We start from the raw sequence: 6000 nt of genomic DNA, 5'->3' as shown, positions 1-6000 counted from the left end.
GGAGGTGTAGTTGAGCAACACCTGGAAGGCCAAAGGTTCCTCACCCCTGACCTAAATGTTTTGGGTCATTTCACAGCAGCTTCAAGGTGTTAAGCTCAACAAACATCTGTGCCTGTCTCAAACGTGCCACTGGGCTTGGGCACCTGCTGTGCTTAGTGCTGACAGTCATTTAGCATTCTGAGCTGAAGAAGAACTTCTAGGTCTTGTGGGACGGCTTGCACTCAGCTCAGAATACAGACAAGCATCAAGAGTGGACAGACGCAGAGTCCAAGCCAAGTTCAAGGTTCTAGTTCTGGTGTACAAAGCCCTATACAGCTCAGGACCAGCACACCTGAAAGACCTTCTTACCCCTTAGATACCCAGTCGATCACTGTGCTCTGCAGGTGAGGGCCTCCTGCAGATGCCATCTTATCAGGAGGTTCGTTCTGCACAATATAGGAAACGGACCTTTAGTGTGGCAGCCCCTTCCCTGTGGAATTCCCTCCCTTTGAATATTAGGCAGGCGCCATCTCTGCTATCTTTTCGGCGCCTTTTAAGACCTTCCTCTTCCAACAAGCCTTTTAGGTTGAGACCTATCCCAGTCTGCGCGTCTGTGTTAGAATTGCTTTTAATATGTTTTTAAATCTATTTTTAAAAAGATGCTTTGTTTTAATGTGTTTTAGAGTGTTTTTGTTTGCTGCCCTGAGCTCCTTCTAGGAGGAAGTGTGGGATTTAAAATCTCCTCCAGGTGAGGCTCGTCTGCCACCATCCAGGCCTTGCTGGGTCTGCTGCTCTGGCCAGCACCAGCTAGCCGGGCGATGGCAAGGGGTGACAAGAGTTGGGGTCCAGCAAGATTGGGAGGGCTACAGGTGAGTCACCCCATCTACTGCCCCAGATGTGACTATGCAAATCGATGCTGATACACTCCCCCCCCCTGTGTGTTTGTCTCCACATCTCTTGAAGAAGCAGCCCCCTCTCACTCTCACTGCAGCCCTTCATTCCACCCACACCATTCTGGGAACCGTAGTTTGTTAAGGGTGCTACCTGCTGTTCTGCAAAGGGAAAACTACAGTTCCCAGGAGTCTTTGTGCCTTCAAATTCCCTACCACTTAACCTCTTCCCATTCAGCCATCACAGGCAGCCCAACCGCTGAGCCTCCCTCCCCCCTAGCTGGGCACTGCAGGTGGATTGAGTCAGGGAGTGCCAAGGGCAAGTCCTGTCAGACAAGTGGCCCCAGGCCAGGGGGAAATGTCTGGGCCTCGGGGAGGCCTGCCGTGGCCGGCCGCTGCCCCTTGCAGGGCTGGGTGGCCCCTTGAGTCGCAGGCCACTGCGCTGCCCGCGCGGGCTGTCAGCCTTGGCACCGCCCGGACTACAGCGTCGTCCGTGGCCAGGCCCGGAGATCCCGCACATAAGATGCCGGGCGCGGAGACACCGCCACCGCGGAAGCAGAAGGACCCGCCTGGCCCGGCCGCTCCTCGGAAGAGTGGCTGGCAGGCAGGCGGCCTCGACCTTTCCCTCTGGCTCGATTTCTTCACTGCATTTACCGGCCACCTTTGGCTCACGGAAGGGCCCAAGGCACCCGACGAAGTGAAGCCACAGGGCATGAAAGGAGTGCAGCGGGAGGGGCCTTCGGGTGCAGAGCGGGCTTTGCCAGAACTTTCCACCCTTCTCGGAGGCAACACCTCAGTGTTCCTCACAGCTCCCCTGTAAGGTCGGCCTGTGAGGCAAAAGGGAAGCTGGGCTTGAGCAAGAGGAGCAGCCTCGCCCCTTAAGGCCACCAGGTCGCTTCAGGATCCGGCCTGGCCCTATCCTCCGGCCCGACACTGCCGGCGAAGAGGCTGGACCCCCGACCCCCTCCCTTTCCTTGTGCAGGATGCCGCAGCTCCCTCCATTCTGCCCGCCAGAGAGGAGGAGGCGCCACCCACTGGCCGCTCTTCGCCCGAGCGGAGATTCTTCTCAGCCGCCCAGCTCGGCCCTCCGTGCCCCGTAGTGAAGAAACGTAGACCTCCAGTGAAGAAACGCCGGCCTGAGCTGCAGAGCCCCAAATAAGCGAGCTAGCGCGCGCACGGCAGGGGGACGGGGGAGCGAAGAACTGTAGCCGTCTGGGCGGACGGAGGGGCTGCTCTCTTCCCCGCGCCACTTCCAAGGGGCTTCGAAGAGGGGCGGGGAGCAGTCCCTGAAGCCTCCATCCGCCAGCCCGACCCTGTGGCAAGGCGCGCTCTCCCGGATAGGCGGCTGCCCAGAGTCCACCACTTTCGACGGGGCGTCCAGCCGAGCTTCCCTGCTTCAGGCATCGATCCGGGGCCTCTGGAGCAACGCTGCCGCCCTCCTCGCCGCCCGAGAGCGCACCAGAAGTGACCCGCAGCCTCCCTCCCTCCCTCTTTAGGGGAGGGGAAGCGTCCCCCGTCGCGGCTACCCATGGAACAGCGCCGAGCCGCCCCGAGGATGGGTGGTGCCGGGCGACCCCTTCCCCATGCCTCATGAGCCGCGAAGCTCCTTCGGCGCGTCCCGCCACGGCAGCGGCCGCCGAGTGGAGGCGCGTCTGGTCGGTGGGCGCCTTTATTTGAGGCCGACCGCGGAGCGAAGGACTGCCCAACCGGGCGGGCGCTTCTCCGCTCGCCCGCCTGCCCCGCCCCCCCCCGCTCCCTCCGCCCCCGGCGCTGGACGCTTCCAGTCTCCGCCACTCGGGCGCGCTTCTGACTGCGGAGGAGACGCCGGCGCCGCGAAAGGCTTCATGCGGCAGCGAGGCGAGCGGGGCTCGGCCGGGCGGCAGCCACCGCCTCCTGCAGCTGCTGCGCCTTCGCCTTCCGCGGCAGTAGGCGCGCCGGGCATGGAGCTGGCCGCGGCGGCGGCGGCGGGCTGCGGGGCTTGCCGGCGCGCGGTCGGAGGAGCCCGGAAAGAGGCGGGCGGCGCCGGCGCTGGTCTGCGTCTCTGCTGCTCCGCCCGCCGCTCGCACTGAGTCGGTGCCTGGCGTGGCCGCTCCATCGCGCCGGCTCCACCGCTCTCGGCGGGGATGTGAACGGCGGCGGCGGCGGCGGCGGCGCGGGAGGAGCTCCGGACGGCGGCCCGGCGGCGACCGGGAGCGGCGGACGCCGCGCGCACGGTGGGATTCCCGCAGCCGGGCAGAGGGAGCGTTGGAGCCGCCGAGGGATTGGGAGGCTGGCAAGCGCTGGGCAAGGTCACGCGCGGCCGGACTCGCCTCCCGCCGCCCCCGCGCTGCCCATGGGGCGAGCGGCGCGGCTCGAGCGCGCCCCCCGAGCCGGGCGCTCCGGCGCCGAGCCGAGCCGCGTCGGCCGCCGCCTCTCGCCTCTAGGATGCGGCTGTGGCCGTTGCTGCTGAGCGGGGCACCGGGACGAGGAGGGCGGCCGCGGGAGAAGGAGCGCCCCGGGCGGTCGGTCGGATTCCCCGGGAGGCAGCAGGTAAGCGCCGCGGCTCGCTCCTCCGCTCTGCATTGCAGCACCCGCACCGCTGCCGGAGGGCGGGCTGGGTCGGGTCGGGAGGCGAAGGGAAGGGAACGCCAAGCGCGAGAGGCGGGGAGAGAAGAGAGCTCCGAATGGGGCCCGGGGGCCGTGCGCTCGCGCCCTCCCCGTCCGGGGGGGAGTCCCGCTGGGCACTGCCCGGTCCGGCGGCTGCGCCCTTCTTCCCCCGGCGCGAGGCCGGGATCCGGGGCGCTGGTGTGACGTTTCCCCACGGTTTCCTGGGTCTATCCAGAAGGACGCCCCCCCCCGCCGTTTAGGGCGCAGAGGAGGCTCCTGCCAGCGGCACCCCGCCTTTCCCGCCCCCCTTCCTCCGGGCTCCGGATGCAGCTCTGTGTGCCGCCTGCCGATGCGGCTCTGGCAGGCTGGGGGAGCTCCAGCGCCGGTTTTGGAGGGAGCCCTCGCCGAAGCAGGAGGGGGTCTCTCCGGCCGCCGTCCCCCCGCACGCAGAAGCGGAAGAAGGGCGGGGGTGTTGGGGTTCCTGGGGATGGGGGAGTCAGTGTTTGGGTCGCCGAATGCGGGCTCTGCCTCCTGCGACCCCCAGGCCCGCTCCGAGAAGGCTCCAGCCTGGAGCGGAGCCCTCCCTCCTCGGGGGCACCCGCTTTTCTGGCCTGCGCAGATTTTTCTCCGCAGCGGGTGGCGCCGGGGGGTCGCACGAAGAACGGTCCTTGTGCTGCGCTTCTCTAGTCCTGCGTCTTGGATCTCCCCCCCCCCCATGCCAATGCCCCAAAGAGGTGCAGGGCGCCTCCTGGAAAGACAGCACCGATGGAGCACGAGGGGGCAGGCAGGGCGTGAGGCTGTAGTCTGCCAGTTTGGGTGGGGGATGGCAGCCTGGGGGTGGGAGGAGGGGCAGGGCAGAGGCTGTGGGGCAAGGGGATCTCTGCCAGCGTGTCTGGCCCCCAGTGGATGAACCTGAGGATGGCAGACTCCCTGAAGGAGGAGGGGCAGGGGTGGAGGAGTACAGGATGGGTGAGGGGGGTCTGACTCTGAAGGGGGGAGTCCCAGTTTGTTTGGGGGCTGGCACCTGAGAAGAGAGGCTTGCATTGGTCCTGTGCCCTGTTCCGCTATTTCTTCACCTGTCTTGGCCTCAACTCCTCCAAATGTCTCCACTGGCCTCTGGGTGCTGTTTCTTTTGGCCCCCTGGGCCCCTCCTGAGAGATGCCCCTTGTGGGTGACGGCGGCCCCTGGGCCCTTCTCTGGGTGCAGCTGGGCAATGGACAGGGGGCCCTTCATGGCGAATGGGTTGGGGCTTCCTCCTCCCCTCCTGAGGCGTGCTGCCCTGTCAATGAGTTAGGAGGCTGAGGAGAAGTGGGAGGTGGAGGGCGCTCAGTGGGTCTGGGCGTTGCAGCTGGTGGATGTCAGTGCTCTTCCCTCTTGGGGGGCTGCTCCATCCTGCTATTCTTCCAGAGACTGAGCAATGGGAACTCAGACTTGTCTCATGCAGGCTCTTCTGTAAGATATGGAACTCATTCTGTCTACGCACAGACACAATTCCTTTTCATTTATTTATTTATTTATTTATTTATGTATGTATGTATGTATGTATGTATGTATGTATGTATGTATGTATTTATAATCTGCACTTTCATAAGTCTGTTTCAAGGCGGAATACAAAGTATAAAAATAAAACCAGTAAAAACCCATAAGACATCATCAAGTCATCAATCAAACATCAATAAACACAGATTGGTTAAAAAAGAAAAACAGCAAGGGTCTTTCTAAACAATACAGCTTTCACAAGACGTCTGAAAGGAATGAGTCCTGCCAAACCTCTATTGGCAGGGAGTTCCACAGGGAGGGCTCCCATTGTTTAGGAACTTGGCAATCAGGGCAGCTCTTCCAGCAGCGGGGCGACATGTTGCCTGTAGTGTGCTCCTAGGAGCAGTCTGGCCGCTGCATCCCGCACTAGGTGAAGCTCCTCAAGGGCAGCCCCACATAAAGCATGTTCCAGCCATCGAGGCTCGCGGCTACCAATGCATGGGCCACGGTGACGAGCCAGTCAGTGTCTGGGAATGGTGGCAGCTGGGGTATCAGCTGGAGCTGTTGAAAAGCACAACTGCAGCCAGAGCTCACTTGGGCCTCTGAGCACAGAGATGGGTCAGCACGTACCCCCAAACTTCATACCTGCTTCTTCAGAGGGAGAGGAACCCCATCCATGAAAGGCAGTTGATCTGTCTCCCAGACACGGGAGCTACTCACCTACAAGGCCTGAGTCTTTCCAGGATTCAAGCTCAGCTTCTTGCCCTCATCCAGTCCACCACTGCATCCAGGCACCGGTCCAGGGCTTGCACAGCCTCTCCTGACTCAGCTGAAATGGAGAAACAGACCTGGGTATCATCAGTGAACTGATGACACCTTGCTCCAAAGCTCCTGATGACCTCTCCCAGTGGCTTCATGTAGATGTTGAATAGCATCTCTCCTTTGGACCCATTTATTAACATCAGCACTCGAGGGCCAATGTACAGAATGGGTAATTCTGGAGAGCTCTTCTTGAGGAGAAAGGCCATAGCTCAGTGGCAGAACATCTGCATTGCATGAAGAAGGT

The 6000-nt window shown here is 62.4% G+C and overlaps 1 protein-coding gene across 4 annotated transcripts in view; it reads left to right on the top strand.

The window, feature by feature from the left end:
* Nucleotides 1–2641: 2641 nt before the first annotated feature.
* LRFN5 (leucine rich repeat and fibronectin type III domain containing 5) overlaps nucleotides 2642–6000 on the top strand; it is a 100975-nt gene continuing 97616 nt past the window's right edge. For all 4 annotated transcript variants that reach the window (XM_061612664.1, XM_061612665.1, XM_061612663.1 and 1 more), the window contains exon 1: nucleotides 2642–3398. The gene's annotated coding sequence lies outside the window, so the exon portion shown is untranslated. The remainder of the gene's footprint in view (nucleotides 3399–6000) is intronic.

The sequence above is a fragment of the Rhineura floridana genome, chromosome 2, assembly GCF_030035675.1.
Source record: "Rhineura floridana isolate rRhiFlo1 chromosome 2, rRhiFlo1.hap2, whole genome shotgun sequence".
NCBI lineage: Eukaryota > Metazoa > Chordata > Lepidosauria > Squamata > Rhineuridae > Rhineura > Rhineura floridana.
This window is presented reverse-complemented; position numbering and strand designations above follow the sequence as displayed.